Raw genomic sequence first — 17,723 nt, forward strand, 5'->3', positions numbered from 1 at the left:
CCAGTCTTTGTGTGTGTGTGTGTGTGTGTGTGTGTGTGTGTTATTTGAGAGAGTGAGTGAGCCGGCATGAGCAGGGGGAGTGGCAGAGAGACAGGGAGCAGCAGACCCCTTGCTGAGCAGAGAGCCCGATGCGGGACTCGATCCCAGGACCCCGAGATCATGACCTGAGCTGAAGGCAGAGGCTGAACAACCGAGCCACCCAGGCGCCCCTCCAATCTTTCCTGTAATGACTAGATCCTGGTTTTCTTTTGGAAATGGCATGTGTCCCTCTTGCTCCCCCAAGAACTCTGCCTCGCTCTGCCTCTGCTCTGCTCCCACTGCCGGGGTCTCTGGAGAATTTCCGCACCAGCTGCAGGACTGCTCCCTCCTCTGGAAGCTTCTCCTGTGACAAGATGCCTATCTCTTTGCATCAGGTTGCATCATATGATGTCAGAAAGCCGAAGGAAAACAAAGTCTTCTCCCCAGGGAACAGGCGCTCCCGACAACACAAAGGGGCCTCGGGGTGAGGGGATCTTGGGTTTCGGTAGACGAACATCTCCCGCGGCTTTAAATGGTGGTTCTGCAGACCCGCCTTCTCCACTGCGGGTCTTAAAAACACCTTCTTCGTTCTCGCGTGCTTTCTGAGCCTTGAAATCCATTCTGCGTGTTTAATAGTATTCAGGGTTCGGTACACAACTTGATTTTGTGTTCACCCTGTTCCAGGGATGGGTGATTAAAATACCATCAACATAAGAGCACCTGGTGCAAAATTCCCTCCAGAACTAACGTCTTCTTGATGACTGTCCTCACTTGCTAAAAAGTCAGCGACTTTCTGGAGATCAGATGTTTTGAACAAAAAACTTAACCTGCCAAGAATGTATGCTGTTATTTTGTTAACTTGTGTTTTATTTTCTATCAAGATTTTCTTATCTGCTGATGCACTTTGATTCAATTTCAGAAAAGAGCCCTGAACTCCCATTGTGACTGGCGTTTTTTCTAGTGAGACCCTGGTGTGCAAGCCAAGGTGGGGTTTGTGAAGGGCCGGGCCCTGCAGGGAACCCCCTCCAGGCGGCTCCCGGAGGCTGAGGTCCAGCCGAGCAGCCCCACAGAGAGACACTGTGCCTGTCCCACTGCGGAGGCCGGGGCCAGTCTAGGGAAGGCTTTCGCGGGGTTAAACTTAGCAAACCATCAGAAATGCCCAAGTGTTGGCAAATAAATCACACGCCACGAGCCGCCCCTCGCAGTTCTAGGGCAAGGATAACTGAGATAAAATGAGCCGCGTGTCCTTCCCTGACCATCCGCTGGCCACTGGTGGAGAAGCCAGGCCATGGTCCTGAAACCTCGGGGCGGGGGTCACTTGCACTCCTTCCCTCCCCTGCCACAAACCCACCGGCTCTGAGGGCAGAAGGGCAGGGGAGGTTGGGACTGGGATTCTGCGTGAGGCTCTGTTCTCCCAGGACCGCCCAGCGTTTCCCACTGAGCTTGAAGACATTTTCTCAACTGCATTTCAGACACGGCGGGTCGGGGGGAGCTGGGGGAGAATTATGGATGGGAAAGGAGAAGACCTGTGTGGGGACAATGACCTTCTCTGTGCATCTGAGCATGTCTGCGAGCGCTTAGCCGCCCAGCTGGGGTGGTGCCCTGTCGGGGGGAGGGGGCGGAGGGCCTGGGAGATCTGAGTGAGCCTGAGTGAGAAGGTTCTGGCCTTCCTCCGTCTGGGGACGACCGGCGAGTCTCCCGGGGTCACGGAGCAAACGTCGCAGGGGATGGGGCAATGCTCCGTGCTCGGCCCCAGGCCTGCAGGCCCGGCTTGCACAGGGCCTGGCCTCCTGCATCTTTCCCCGCTCTGTTCCCACCTGAGCCGGCCACTGTGCCCCCGAGCTCCCGGAGCTGCAGCCGCCGCTGGGGGCAGCCGGCGGTGCCCTTCACCTCCAGGCTCCTCTGTTCTCCAGCCGCGCGGAGTTTCTTCCCTCGCCCGAGGACACCGTGCCCTGCGGCCTCTGCTGCTTCACCGGTGCTGTTCGCTTTGCTGGAGACTCTTGATTTTCCCCATGACCAGGCCACTCCCGAGGGTCCTTCAGAACACACCTCGAACATTCCCTCCTTGAGGAAACATTCTGCCTCTTCCTCCCCTGTTGTATGATGTCACAATGCCATGCACTTCATCAACTGCTACAAAGTAGGGCACCTAGTTTTGAGATGCACCGGAGGGATGCTTTGCGTTTCCTGGCATCCGGCCTCCTGCCTGCTCAGCCCGGGCAGCCACCTGCCGCCGAGGGAGGACGGTGCTGCGCAGTGATGCCGGGAACACATTTATTCACACGGTCAGCGGCTTCCAGCGTGCTAACTAGGACATGTGAGCACACAGAAACATGCAATGTGTGGAGGAGAGAGGCTTGGCTGGATTCTCCTTGGCTGGCTGGATTCTCCTTTTCTGACAGATTCAAAACTGGGCAAGGTGCATTCGGTCCTGGAGTTTTGTGCAAGGAAGGCACTGGGGAAACTGAGGAAGAGGTCAGGCCCCCAACCTGCAGCCGCAGGTCCCATCTGTGTCCCCCTCGGCCCCCGGCCAGCGCAATGCGCACACACACACGGGATGGACACAGATGTGGCAGACGAGCATGGGAAGGAATGGAGGTCACGCTTCAAGCTAGAACAGTGTGATTTTTTTTTTTCCAATGCCGCACATCCGGGTTACTACCCGGGAAGAACACCAGAAACAAAACAAAACAAAAGGTACCAGAGCCATAACCAAGAAGATCCATCCTCGCACATGCAAAGGAGGCAGAATGGATTAAACGTTTACAACAGAAGATTCTTATGTTAAATTTTATGCACATGCACACGTATTCTGAAACAAAGTGACGTAGAAAAAATACAAATGAACTGATGAACAAAGAAATATAAGACAAAGAAAAAATGGAGAGAGCCCTAAATAGCTCAATTAATATCAGATACAAAGGAAAAATAAACAGTAAGGGGTGAAGTGGGCTGCTTTAAACATTGGTTTTGGAAAGTACAGCTCATTATGATAATATAATAGCCAGGAATACTTATGAGTCAAATGAAATAGCATCAAAATATGTCAGATAAAAGCTGAGAAAATACAATAAGAAATTGGCAAAGCAGTCTTAGGGTACATTAATAATATGTTAAGGGGGAGGCTTAGTCGGTGAAGCGTCTGCCTTTGGCTCCGGTCGTGATCTCAGGGTCCTGGGATGGAGCCCCATGTTGGGGGCTGTAAGTCCTAAGGATTTTTATCAAGAAAAAAGGAAGAACAGAAATGAACTACCCATTCCACTCCAGAACCAAAACAGTGTCAAGCAATGAACAAATAGGTGTCTTGACTGGCTTGAGTCACAAAAGAATACTCTGTAGAAATTAATGAACAAAATCTGAAAAACTATAGAATAAATGTAGGAACTCAAAACCTGATTCTTTGAAATGAAATTTCAACACTGACAAACCTTGGGCAGGATGTGTCCCAGGAGGAGGAGGGGGAGCGGGCCAGGGGCAGGCACTGGAAAGGAGAGCTTGGCGGGGAGGTGACCACTGCCTGCCTGAGACACGGGAAGGCCACCAGACACTCTTGTGCCTCGGATCCCGGCCCTCACGGTCGGCCACCATTCAGGAAGTCCTCAGAAGGGATTTTTTTTTTTTTTTTTAATTTGACAGAGATCACAAGTAGGCAGAGAGGGAAGCAGAGAGAGAGAGAGGGAAGCAGGCTCCCCACTGAGCAGAGAGCCTGATGCGGGGCTTGATCCCAGGATCCTGAGATCATGACCTGAATCGAAAGCAGAGGCTTAACCTACTGAGCCACCCAGGTGCCCCTTAGAAGGGAATTTTTAAAAGAAAATCTTTGTGTTTGCTAAGCAAACAAAACACATGGACACCAAAAGTGAAACAATGCTGTGCACGGCCACGTGATAACACACTTTGAAATCTAGCTGAAATGAACAAATTTCTAGGAAAATATCTTCACTAAACGTCACTTCGAAGAGGCAAGAAACATGAGTTATCAATGCTGCAGGAGACACGAAAGGCATTCCTATAGAAGTATACTTCTGCGGGTAGAAAATATGGTCTTATTCGCTCATTGGTTTAACAAATACTGATTAATAATCTACCATGTGCCTTCTGCTGCTTTCATTCTAGAGAAGGTACCCTAATTGTTTGATCTCCATTTGTAAAAAAAATTTCAAAAGTAAGCTGTACTTCCTCAAAAGAGAAGGAAGAGTATCAACCGGTAAAGACGAAAACCAACAGCTTTGTCTCTTCCCCGTCCCACTAACCGCCCCCCCGTTCCCCCCCACCCCAGTGTGCCTTGTGTCCTTACTCATGTTTATCAATGTGTCTGTGTGTCTGTCGTCTCTCTGTCCCATTTCTCGGTGCACAAGTGAGTTTAGTGTCCATAGGATAAAATTATCCACCTGTTCAGCATGTTTTTCTTTCCGTTATGGACGTCCCCCCGTGTCAGCCTATGATTGCTCAATGACGCGAGTTTCATTGCCTTCAGTGCAAGGTATGTGGTTGAATGTGCACCGAAGGAAGCTCCGTCACAGGCCACTCACTCCTACGATTGCAGAACCGTGATCCAGGGTCAAGGTCACCTAGAGGACCAGCCCGGTGTTTCAGTAATCTTTCCGTTGCTGTCCTCTGTTAGTCCCCAGGGCTGTTTTCTGGCCTGTGGTCCCTCCCACTTCCTTGTCACGGTAGCGGATTCTGATTTCGCCGGTGCAAACTCCTCTCCAGTCTCTCAAAATCACGTTGGCACGTTCTTGTTGACTGTCATGCCTCCCATTTGCTCCGAGGTGAGCTGTTTTAGCAGGCCATCGCCATCATAAGCCTTCACGCCGGCGTCTTCTTTGCGTCCCGGGTGGCCCCTGGCTGGGCGCGACTTTTATGAATGAAGGCCTGGGTTGGTTTCCACGGGCGCTGATTGTGGGTTTCCTCTGCAGAGTGCACATCTGTTTCCTGAGCAGGCCCCTCCCTTGAAGGCTGACTCCAGGCCCCCGAAAGTGGGGGAGGTATCGACAGCAGGAAGAACGGGCATCCGGGGGAACTCCTCCTTCCCACGCCCCTCCTGGGCCCAGCGCCAGACCCGGGAGGCAGTTCCTGAGAGCTGATAACCGGGGGCCGGGGTTGCCCAGCTTCTCGGTCCGTGCGTGGCTCCTTTCTTGGCTCCGTGATGCTCTGCAGTGCCCCTTGTCCCAGCCAAGAGAGACCCTAATAGCCCCTCGTCCCAGCCCAGCCCAGCAGCCCTCTTCATGAGGAGTCGGGGCCAGCGACTATTAACTCTTCATGTCCTTATCGAAAACGAGTCCGTAGAAAGTAAGAGAGAAAACAGTATGTCTCCTTGTGCTCCAAGAGCGCCCCTGATGAGCGGCGGGCGGCCTGTGGCTGCTGGGAGCTGTGCAAGGTCGTCTCCCACTCCGGGACCAGCTCGGGGACCTCTTCCCACCTTGTCTGCTCCGCTTGGATTTCCAGGAGTTCCTGGATTTGATCGTCCCAGCGGCAGAGAGGAGCCTCACGGAGAGGAGTGGAGGGCCGCCCTTGAAGCCGGGAGCTGTCTGGAGCGGGAGTTTAACTTGACCCCAAGGGGTGCAACCCCCCCCGAATGGAAACAGTCCACTGAGGCCCCATGATGATGCCTCAGTGTGCAGGGCCCTGGCGTGCAATCCGGTGACAGCTCCAGAAACTTCCCTTCCCGCCGCCCTGCTGTCTTTCTCCTGCATGCAGGAGTGAGGGCTGGGGCACTTGGCTCTGAGCTGCTCATTTTTTTTTTTTTTTTTTGGCCTCAGAAACCTCCCTGGGAGATTTGTTTCCTTTAGAAAGCAGGGTTTGGGCTTTACCTTTGGGAGGAAAGTGTCGTTTGACTGTCACTTGGCGATTGGGGATATATTGACTGTTCCCCATCTTTGGCTCTAAGCAAAGGGTCAGTGTTCTTGACCTTGAGTGTGGCACGGCCCCTCTGCCCCAGGCTCACCTGGGGACTCCAGAACGGGTCTCTTCCACGGCTCCTCCCACATTATCTCTCCAAGTACTATTACATTTTTATCTAAGTATTTATATCTATCCTTTTCTTAAGGGGAAAAAAAAAAAAATGAAACCCAGAAATTTAAGAAATAGGAAAAATAGAGAGCTCTGCTCAGTGTGCCCTGTGGCATTCTCCCTGGATTCCGATCAGAAGGGGCAGCAGTTTAAAATTTCCTATAGCTGCATTTGACTCAGAACAGTGGACTTGAATCCACCCGGTCTCCTTGGACTGCAAGAAGCTGTTTAGCTTGGGTCCTAAACTGCAACAAATTCACAACCTCTATTGTTGCTACATTTTCAAAGTAAGATGTTTGTGGTTCAAAGTTAGCCAATAGCACAGTATTTAGAAGTCAGTGAGAATGGACCCAGGAAAATTTTCTGGTTTAGGGATGACCAAAGCAGAGCCACGAAGAGCAGATTTCCTAAAAAATGAGCCTTGTTTCCAATGAGGAGGGGCAGCTCGCCCTCCTCCCCCGACCCCCTTTCCCCACTCACGACTTCTTCCGTTTAAACGTCCAAGGCTGCAGTTCTAACCATCCCTTTGCCGCTTTCTGGGGGCAACATTCTCTTTCCTTCCAAATTTGATAATCAGAATATAATTCTTAATAAATCTATAAATCAGAAAGCGTTTGGCTGTTTACCTATTTTTTCCATTTGCTGAGATTGACCTAGAAAGAACTGAGTCATCTGTAAGTCTGAGGCTTTAAGGCCCAGCAATTTAACCCTCTGGAAACAATTACTCCAGTTGGATACCAGATTCGTGGTACACTTTGAAACACGTATAGGACGTTTTATAAAGTAATGTGGTAGTTTTGAAGCGATTGGAAGGCCTGGATAAGTTACCCCCATCTGTAGGAAATCCCACAGCCTGCTGGGACAGCAAGGACCAGCTATTTTGGGAAAGAGAATGGAAAAGCCAAGGCTGGACAGCATAAGTATGATTCACCAAAGGCAACTTCGTGCCACATGTAAATTCAACTCTCACTGTTCACAATGAGCTCAGAGCTCTTTCTGAGTCTTTAGACAAATGGGTTCAGTGCCGTGTAGACATCTTTGCTTCAATGCCCTGTAAACATCTCTGGCTCAGGATGTCCAGAGCTGAATTCATTATCCCTTGTCCTTAATTGATCTCTCTTGCGACGGAATACTAATTGACTCCTTTCTCTTCAATGTAAGCCTCACCCACCCCTCTTTCCTCCTGTCTGCAGAACGATCCCACTAAAACCCAGAGCTAATCGAACTTGTCTCATGATTCAAACATCTTCTGTTTCCGCACTGCTTTCCAACTGCGTTTACAGCGTCCGTGCAATTCTTCACGGTCCCGCCTTCACCTACTCCTCTGCCACTTGGACCTTTCATGGTGGGGGGGGAGGACATTTTTCCCTGGGTGTGTGGCTCTCTCCTCTTGCCGTGTGTATGGACTCCCGTGGGCCACGCCGCAGCCCGGGTAGAGAAACAGAACAGCGCCGTCTCCCCCAACGCTCGGCTCCCTCCAGCTGTCCCCGTAGGACCCCCCCACCCCAACCCAGCCGCGGGCCACCACAAATCTCAGGTCTGTCTTCTCATTAATGCCCTACGAACCTAGCCCTACAGAACACGGCCTTTGGCTTGGAGCTCCGTTCGCTCGTCCCAGCGCCGTTAAGGTCCATCCGGTGGGTGGGAGTGTCACATCCGTTCCTTTCCGTGGCTGCCTCGCGTTTCTCATACCAACCGGGTTCTTGCTCCCCCACCCACTGTCGAGGGGCGCTTTGGTTGTCTGCAGTTTGGGGCGATGAGGAGCGGGGTTGCTGCGAACATTTTCGGACGGCGTTTCGTGTGAACATGCGTGGCTATTCCTTGAGGGTAAATGCCCCGGGGAGGATTGTTGGGTCATACGATAAGGGCGTGTTTAACATCCTAAGAACCTACCAAACCATCCCCCACGGCAGCTGTCTGTCACTTTATGAAAGATGTGTGGTAGATTCTCATGTGGCCGTGGTCATCCGCGCTGCTCTAGAAACGCCCCAGACTCGGTGGTTTCTAAACGACACGCGCTTCCTGCTTACACTCTTGGGGCCGGGAGGTTTCAGACGGAGATGCCCGCAGATTTGGTGTCCGGTGGGGAGGACCCATTCCTGGCTGGTAACCAGGCTCCTTCTCCCTGTGTCCTCCCTCGTGGGAGGGACACGGAAGCTCTCTGGGCCTCTTTCATGATGACGCTCATCCCTTCACGGGGGCCGCCGTCTCCTGATCTAATCGTGTCCTCCCCCCCGCCCCGGGGGCCCCCGTTTCCTCACACCAGCACGCAGCAGGCTCGGCTTCACATCCGGATTCGGGAGGGGCCGCAAGTTTCCGTCTGTGGCAGGTGCACCAGCTGGCCTGGGAACCGTGCCTATGACTATTCACGTGTCCGCGTCTCTCGTAAACTACAAGCCGCCTGAAGACAGAGACTATGTGTGTTTGTTTTCGGAACCGCTGATCCCCAAAAGCTGTCTGAGTGCCGCCCTGTGCTTGTTTAGTGGCGCTAGTCCTCCATGGGGTGGTGCCGGGGACACGGGTGGCTGCCCGCCCCAGGGGCGTCTCCAGACTATCACCCGCCGCCTTATTCCTAACCCAACCCTCCTCTCCCCGACACGACGCGAGTCGTTTTAGCGAGGATCATGCCATGAGCAGTGATGACTGTATTCTTGATTTGCTCTTTAATCTTAAAACAACAAAAAAGTACCAGGGAGATAGTGTAAGTTCCTTAAAATCCCTTACGGACTGGAGTTGGCCGTTACAAGACAAACTGCTCCACCTGACAGTCGGCCCGTGTCCCTGTTTCCGATTTTAACCACAAAGACGAGCTCGGAACGATCAGCTGGAAAGACGGGACGGAAAGAACTCAGGTGTTGTTTGTCCTCCTGGTTACTGGACGGTCGCTCCCTCGGTAGAACGGGAGGTCCAACGCCAGGATCCGTACCACGACGGGGGACGCAGCGAGCCGGGGCAGGGCTGGCGGGCTCCACGCTCCTCCCTCCAAGCCAAGGTGGGGAGCCAGCGCCCGGAGCGGGGTCTACGTGGAGCCCGAGCTCTGGCTTCAGCTCCTTGCAGAGGAAAACCCAAATGCATCAAGCTGGGTTTCCGTACCTGCACTCGGTTCCTGGGGCTGCGGTGACCGAGAAGCCAGATGGGGAGGCTGAGACAACACGATTGGACTGTCTCCCCACTCCGGGCGCCAGAAGGCTGAGATCGGGGTTCCTTGCGCAGCGGGGCCGAGCATCTGCTCCAGGCCTGGTTCTCGGCTGTGGTGCCCGCAGTCCCCGGTGGTTCCGGACTGGTCGGTGTGTGGCTCCAACGTCCACCTCCGTCCCCAGGCGGCTTCTCCCTGTGTGTCTGCTTCTCTTCAGTTCTCAGAAGGACACCGGCCGTGGCGGGTGAGGGGCCCACGTGCTTCCAGAAGACCTCAGCCCAGCCTGACTGCATCTTCAGAGACACTCATGCTGGGTAAGGTCACATTCGCAGGCGGCAGTGGTTATAGGACCTGGGTGCAAGTTTTGGGGGACACAGTTCCACACACGCGCCTGGACAGTGCTATGGCAGAGCAGAGGCTGCTCAGAGCGGAGACCAGAGGATGCTTTTATGTGCATGGGGTCTGATCATCGTGTTTGCAGTGATTAGCTTAGGGTAATAAAGCAGACCAATCTCAGTGGGTTTCGTGATTGTTTTTTTAAATTCCTCACCCACGGGATTTACTGCCCACATCCCCGTGGCACCCCTAGCCCAGCCCTTGGCAGCCACCGACTCAAAGGTCCTCAGGACACTTGTCCTAGTGCTTGGAACGCCCGGGAATGCTTTTCAGACAGGGGGAGAGCCCCGAGAAGGACAATAATGGCCTAATGTTATGGGGTCCTTGACCTCAAGAATAAGCATCGCTTTCCCAGAACCAGGCATTTTACTGGGCGGCAACTGTAACATGGCATAAATAGAGCGTAAGGCAGGTTGTGAATTTTGCATATGCTTTGAGAAATTAAATAGGAAACAACCAAACAGGCCACAGTCCCGGGAGCCTTAAGTCACTTGCCTGTGTCACCGCGTTCCAGTAAGACGCGGGGGGAGTGCCCGCCGCACACCAGCAGACCCGCAGCGTCTCTGAGCACGACGTGGTCAGGTGTTCGCTCACTCAGAACAGGCAGCGGAAACAATCCTACCCTCGTCTTCTCCGTCAACAGTGTGTGAGCACACGGCATCCCACGGGCCAGGGCCCTCCGAGACCTCGAGGCCAGTCCTCTCCCCAGGGCTGGGAGCCAGCTCCGAGCAGCGTGGGCGAGCTCCTCCCCCTCGGAAGGGGCTAGTAAACAGCTTCAGCTCTGTGGGTCCAACCTCTCTGCCCACGGCTGGGCTCGGCAGCGGCGGCTGGAAACGTCCGCGGACGACACACAGGCTGAGGAGCGAGGCTGCGATCCAGCGGGACGGCCCGATGCTGGCGCGGGCCAGACCCGGTCCCTGGGCCGTGGGTGATGCTGGCGTGGGCCAGACCCGGTCCCTGGGCCGCGGGTGATGCTGGTGTGGGCCAGACCTGGTCCCTGGGCCGCGGTGGCCGACCTGTGACTCAGAGGAGAGAAGACCTGGAGAGCAGAGGCGCGGCGGGAGCATGCGGAGGGCGGTGGAGTGGGCCGCGCGTCTGTCTTCTGCCTTTAAGGAAACGGGGTTTCTTTCACTTGCACAGAACGGGGTTCTATACAGGAGGCGCGGATCTCAGCGGCTCCGATGCTTCAAGCGTTGGCTGCCCCTCCTCAGAGATGCCAGGACATTCCTGGCGATGGGGACACGGTTAAATGGAGGGTTGTCCTCGCCGTGCCTCACCCCTGTGCTGACCCAGATTTGCCGTTTCTCAGGCTGCGGGGTCCTGACTGTCTGCAGGTCATTAGACGTATCGAGAGGCCCTAAGCCACATGGTAAAAATGGAGCAGGTTTGACAACACAAGGCCGGTGTGGGCAGTAACCAGGCGCCTCCCTTAGCTAAGTCCAAGGCGTCTGGTGGCCACGCCAGTCACCCGCACACAGGTGTGCCGGGCTCGCACGTCACCACATGGAACTCTCGGTGCGGAGGCAAAGCTGTTCCTGAGCGCAGAAGGCCGTAGTCAAGTCACCCATGTGCTCCTATCTGTTCTGGGTCCGTGTGGCAGTTGTGAAAATCAGGAAGCGAACGTAGAAAGATCTCGGATGTGGATGGCCTCCTAGGGCTTCTTCAGTTCTTTAAAGAAGTCCTGGCCAGAATTGGGGAGTAGGCACAAACGCACTGTTCGGTTTTTCTTCAGACACGGCTCAGCTCCAATTGGCAGATCCGTCTTTGGGAAATGCTGCTGTCTCTGAGTTGGCGCTGGCACGGGTGCGGGTCGTGCGTGCCCAGGTGACCGGATGTGACTGCCTGCTCGCTCCCCGTGGGCTGCGGGTCCCAGCTCCTACCTGTGTAGACACCTCCCGGTTGGCAGGGGCTCTCTCCTCCTACCTGGGGGCTGGCTTCACGAAGAGGAGAATGAAGGGTGACTGGCTTTGGTCTCACGTTTCCGCTGTCGCCTGGTGCAGGGCTGGGACAGGTGACTGGAGAGACAAGTGCCCCCCCAGGCTCTCCTTGAGCAGCGGAGGCCTCCGGCACCCGTTCTGCACAGAGGGGCACCCCTGTGCTCGGCAGCCCTCTGCTCACCTGACCTGCTGGGAGCTGGGACTCCACCAGCCTCGCACGGCCTCCCTGCTCCAACAGGGCTCAGGAGGGGCCAGCAGCAGGTGTCCACTGTGGTTACGCTGAAGGCAGGGACAGGTTGACGTTCACAAGTGCATATCCCACTCCCGAGACGCAGCTCGCTGCGTTGGGACAGGCGAGCGTTTGTAAAGAGTGCACGGAAGACAGTAGGAACAGCAAAGCAGGAAACGCTGGGCATGTCTGAGGCCTGCACAGGTGCCCGTAACCTGGGCCAGGTGGCGAGCTGCTCGTGGCCATGGGGCGAGGGTGGGGGGCCGGGCGCCCCGCAGGCATGTGTCCCCACAGCTGGTGAATCCTAGCGCCGGGGAAGAGCCATCTGCACCCAGGCAGGGTGGCGGGAGGGCGTGTCGTTTCAGGAGGTTTAATTACCTGCTGCTCTAACATCAGCCATTAATGGCAAATAAACCCAAGGACACAAAGTCCTAGAACTGCAGATCAACGTCCGGCCCGCGTCAGCCTTGGGTTTGGTTTTGTGGCGGAGAAGACGGGTCTGCTGCTGCAGGGACACCCCCGTCCCCGACAGCACGGTCTACCCCCGGGCATGGGGGAGCGGCTCTACAGGCGGGTGGGAGTCTGTACCTACCTTCGCACACAGGTGCACACTATGTCGGCAGCACAAGGAATTACGGTCATATTTCCTGCGTTTCCGTGAAAAGGTAACATTCTGGGAATGGTTGTGCACTAATTCTGCGTGCACGGGCATGACATTTTCCACTGTGACATGGGGGTCCGTGCCTTGCCGTTTGTCGCAGGGCTCCCGGGGGCGAGCCAGCCCCGATGGGCTGAGGCCTGGCACCCAGTGAGGTTCCTCGTGCCTTTCCAGGGAGAGACGACGGGCCCCCTGGATACGTTATTCCGGAAAGGGATCAGGTGGAACCAGTCTGCCCAAAGCAGAAGGTCCACCTTTTGAAACAGACTTCGGCAGCACATGGACTTCTCTGCGGCTGGTCCCCCTGGGAAGGCACGTGGGGGGTTGCCCCGGCGCCGCGGACACCTGGCCTTCTGTGGAGACCCCCATGGCCCAGTGCCCTGAGCAGGGCTGCTGGCCACAAGCCCCATGCCCGGGGAGCCACGACCTGGCTCCCGTTCACACACTTGCTTCTGCTGGAAAAATGGGTCCCGTGAGGGAGCACTGGTCAGTGAGCTCCGGGGATGAGCCCCAGCGGGAGCGGGGTGAACTTCTCGAGCAGATGAGCCGCCTGCCAGCTCGGCGAACTTTCTGCCCGTGTGCGGTGAAGGCCAGCGAGTAGAAACGTCCCAGGGATGCTTGGCTCCTGCGTCCGGACTTGAGGTGTGTCTGCTGGTGGGAGCACGGAAATGCTGGGAAGGCGGAGGGTTCAAGCCTAAGGACGTCGGCTTGACACTCCTCTCGGAAAAGAGGTCGTTTGGAGGCGGTTTAAATGTCTAAGGCTACAACGGCATGTGGACGCATCCTTCCAGGGGGTTAAGAGCAGGGGCTGCCCTGGGTGGGACACTTGCCGGCCCTTCCCAGAGTGCTCGTGTCCTGGCCACACGGGCCTTGCCCTCAGTTTTTCCTTCAGTCCCTGTTTCGATGTCCCCTTATCTCCAGGCCTTCCCGGAACGCCCGTGTCAACCTCCTTCTCCATGCCTGCTCTCCTGCTTGCCTTCCCCCAGTGCCCCTGCTGCCACCTGGCCCGCTGGCCGAGAGCGCCACGTAACCATCTTCTGTTTACGCCTCCCGAACACCAGGGCCATGGGAACAGGTCCTCGGAGCAGATCAGCAGCCTGGAGCGGCCTCGAGTGCCTACGGAGGAAGTTCCCGTGCACTGTTCGCTGAAAACCGAAGGTTGTGTCAGGGTCCGGGCTGAGATTTTAGACTCTAGATTCCTGGACCCCAGAGTCTGTTTTTTGGGCGGTGTGTGGGGCGTGTGTTCCTGTCTGCATTTTCTCTAAATAACTTGTTTATACCTTTTCAAAAGTGACATCTCACGAAATGTATTGGGAAGACAGAAAGAGGTGATTCATGAGATCAGAGCCCCCGGGAGACCTCAGGACGGCCTCCGTCCTGCGGGCAGAGAGCGCAGACTCCGGGGTCTGAAAAGTACATTCTGACGTAGCTAAAGACAGAATCGGGGATGATTGACCCGGGGACGGCGGGCCTCTGGCCGAGCTCCTGGGGTCAGCGCACAGTCCACCAGCTCAGCCACGGCTCTTCCACTGTTGATCGCAAGCAAGGACATTCCCACCGCACACAGAGTGGAGAGAATGGGTACCACGTTCTCAGTTTCAAAAATTCCCCAACAACTGTTTCTTAAATCTTTGGCACATCCTAGCACCGCTTGGCCAGAAAGCACTTAATCGGCAAGGGAAGAGGGGGCGGTAACGAGCCCTAGAATACCGAGGACAGAGCGGACGGGCTCGCGGGCCTGCTGCATTTTCAAGGACCCTTTGCTGTGTCCCGTAGCCAGCGCCGACTCTCTCCCCAGCTTTCGGTCTTCGCACACTAGTAAGCGCTGCCAACAAGACCCTGCTTTGGAAGACGGGGCGAGAGAGCAGCATCCGCCGCGGTTCGCGACCTGGCGACGTGTCGCTCCTGATTTTGAGGACCCCTGTTCAGAGATCCCGTCTCAGTGCGGTCGTCACCAACATGCGTTGAGGCAAGTTTCCCAAACCAAGTGTGAGTGACTGAGAATGAGGAGGGATCCGTTTTACTTGATTTTGTTTTGTTTTTTTTTTCCCCTGTGTGTTGAGGATTTGCTCTTTCCATTGATCAGAGGCCCCAGAGGATTGCTCAACGCCTCAGCCGGGGCTGGCCCCACTGTCCCACGGTCGAATGGCCGCTGCGACATTACCCTTCCAATACGGACATCAGGACTTGCCCCAGGGCCTTCCGGCCCATGTCCTCTTGTTTGGCCTCACGAGTCTCCAAGAGACTCATCCACACCCGGCGGCGATTACTCCGCGAGCCGTGGCGATCAGCGGCGCGGAGGACAGGTGCTGGGGAAGCCTGGATTTATCCCTACAGCCCCCCCCGCCCCCCCCGTCTCCCCCTCCCCCCATGCTTCCCCCCCCCCGTCTCCCCCCTCCCCCATGCTCCCCCCCCCCGTCTCCCCCCTCCCCCCATGCTCCCCCCTCCGGGTCTCCCCCCTCCCCCCATGCTCCCCCCTCCGGGTCTCCCCCCTCCCCCCATGCTCCCCCCCCCCCCGTCTTGTCTCCCCCCCTCCCCCCATCTCCCCCCCCTCCTCCTCCCCTTCCCTCCCCTCCTCCCAAGGTCAGGAGGCCCTGCCCTCCGTGGTCATTCTCTGCACATTCCTGCCTGTTTAACCAACCTAGAGGGCGGACGGCTGGAGTGGGACCCTTCTGGGGAGGGACTTCGGGGCGGCTGCTCAGCCTATTTTCTCAACCCTTCCCTTCATTTACTCCTGTCGACACAGGCTTCGTGGGCTCCAGATTCTAATCTCTTTCTTCAGACGCTTGCTTCACTCTCCCCTTTGGCCTGAAGGTAGCAGGGCGGGCTGGGCCTGGCGAGGCAGGGGCTCGGCGGGACTCTGCTCTGCCCGCTTCGGAGCCCCAGAAGATCCACGCAGCCCAGCGCCTGCAGTAAACATCACCTTTCCCCCAGCCGACCTGCTGGCACGCCCAACGCACACCCGCCCCTTCCTGCTCCGGTTACAAACTTAGACTTGACCGCAGGCCAAGTTCCTTCTCACACAGGAGCAACGTCTCTGCCTGCACTGGGGCCGCAGCCACCGGCCTGAGCCCCGCAGAGACCACACCTGAGCCCTCCGTCCTCGGGGCTCCAAGAGCCCTGCAGCTGGTGTTTGGGACTCGGTGGAGCCCGAGGCGTGGAGAACGGTTTCCAGCGAGAGGCTCGCTGTCTCTCGGCCGCATGTCTGTCTGCGACGCAGGTCTTCTGAGATCTGCCCTTGCTCTGGGATGCCCTATATTCCAGGAGGGCTCGACATCTTGGGGCAACTGTAGGTTTGTCCTGGAGTTTCCCTCATCACGCAGCTGGATTAGCCCCCGGGGGGGCTGGAAACGCGACAAGAGCCCAACATTGGCAGGTTCCTTACACGGTGAGACGCAGCAGAATGTCCTTGGACATTCAGTAAGAACACATCGGAGAAGAACGTGGCCGAGTTAGGCTCCAGGGTCCTGGGAACAGGGTCGCGTTATCCTACATATGCGCTGGGTTTTATACAGCCGAAACTAACGAATCTTCTTTGTTTTATGAAGCAAAACAGTCAAACGGCATTCCGTAGGCACTGGGCGCTGACAGCACCTACCGTCCATCGCGAGACACCCTGGCGGCCTGCAGGGCTCGGCACATGCTCAGGACAGAAGCACCTGCTGGGGTCTGGGCGCCCCTCCTCTGCCCCGAGGGTCTCCCCCAGTTCTTGGCCGTCCCCACCTGAGCACGCACGGGTCTTCCCCGAGATCAGGCTGTTACCTGAAGGGACGTGGCTGTGACTAATGGAGTCCAAGCTTCAGGGCGCTGGTGCTGCCATGGGCCAGGTCCTCTGTGTGTCTCTGCAAGGGTCATTTCTTCTCTGGGGTCACTGGAAACCTGCGACGGAAACCACCAGGACAGAACCCCCGTGTGGATCACTGTCCCCCAGACCCAGCGTTACTGGTTCCCGCCTCTCCTAAGCTCTGGGGGAGGAGGAGGCTGGTGCTCTGTGAGGGACTGAGTGTCTCGTCCCCCAAATGGCATGATAGCATTGGGAGGGGGCCTAACGAGGGTCACATTAGGTCATGAGGAGGGGACACAGGGGGATGTGAGTGTCTTCATAAGAGAAGGAAGTGGCGTCCAGTCCACCAGGCAGGACGCAGCAAGGAGCCAGGAAGGTTCCTCCCAGAGCTGCCCCGGGCCCCCTGGTCTCCAGCTTCCAGCCCCGGGACTGGGAGAGAAGCCACTGGCCGGTGGGGTTGTCCCAGCAGCCCGCGCTGACTCAGACAGACGGGAACCTTCACGGAGCTTCTCCATCAGCTGGTCACCACCTCCCTCCTCTGTCGCTCTCGTGTCTTCACTGCTGCGGGAGACACACGAGAACCAGCCTGAACTGGCCTTCTGTGCTCCGTCGCTGCTGCATTGTCCCGCCGCTCTCTCCACCTGTGTCCCCCCTCCTCCCACCCCTGCCCTTCGCTGCTCGCTCTCCACACGTGTTTCTACTCGGCCTCGGTCTGGCGACCCATTCCCCAGGGGATGCACGTTTATGTCAAAACCCAGGCTGGATCTGGGAGAAGAAAGTGAAAAACCAGAGCCGTGGCACTCTGTGGCCCACCGTTGTCCACAACGACGCTGCTGGTTACAGGATGGCTCGTTCATCGGCAGCAAGAGGCGGGAAGCCGTGCCCCACGCCCCTGCTGCGTGCCTGGGGGGCCTGTGCGTGTCCAGAACGCGTGGGTGTGGTTCTCCCGGGAGGGGACGGAGCAGGACCCCGGAGGACCAGATCGCAGCAGCCCCGGGGCTGTGATGCGTCCTGACGAATACCCCAGGGTGTGCCGGGCCCGAAAGCCCTCCCCAGTCTGGCTGGTGGGGACGCGTTCCTCGAGTCGTGTCTGTGGGTGACAAGGGACGGGCCAGACGTAGGAGAAGAGAGACAGGGCGGGAACGTTCTGGGCAGAGAGAGAAGAGAACCGGGCGAGCAGGGACCGAGAACCCGTTCAGGGTGACAGGTGTGCGGAGAGACGCCGGCAGGAGACTTGCAGAGCTCGGCCGGAGGAGGGGTGGCCCCGAGGGCAGGAAGGCTGCCCAGGGGAGCTGAGGCTGTGTAGCTTCTGACCATGGCAGTCCCTGAGAAGGAGGTTTCAGCGGGGATTTGTCAAGAGCCCGGATTCCTGTGTGGTTTACTGGGTTGGGGGGGGGGGCAAGAGCAGAGCGGAGAGGCCTTTCCAGAGACCCGGGTGAGGGCAGTCAGTGGGCAGCGACAGCGGGGTGTTCGCCGTTGGGGAGGGGAGACATCTGTGGAGTTCGCCTTGGTTTTAGAACTCATTTTGATTTACAAACAACGGATTCTGTGCT

This window comes from Mustela erminea, chromosome 15 (assembly GCF_009829155.1).
Source record: "Mustela erminea isolate mMusErm1 chromosome 15, mMusErm1.Pri, whole genome shotgun sequence".
Lineage (NCBI taxonomy): Eukaryota > Metazoa > Chordata > Mammalia > Carnivora > Mustelidae > Mustela > Mustela erminea.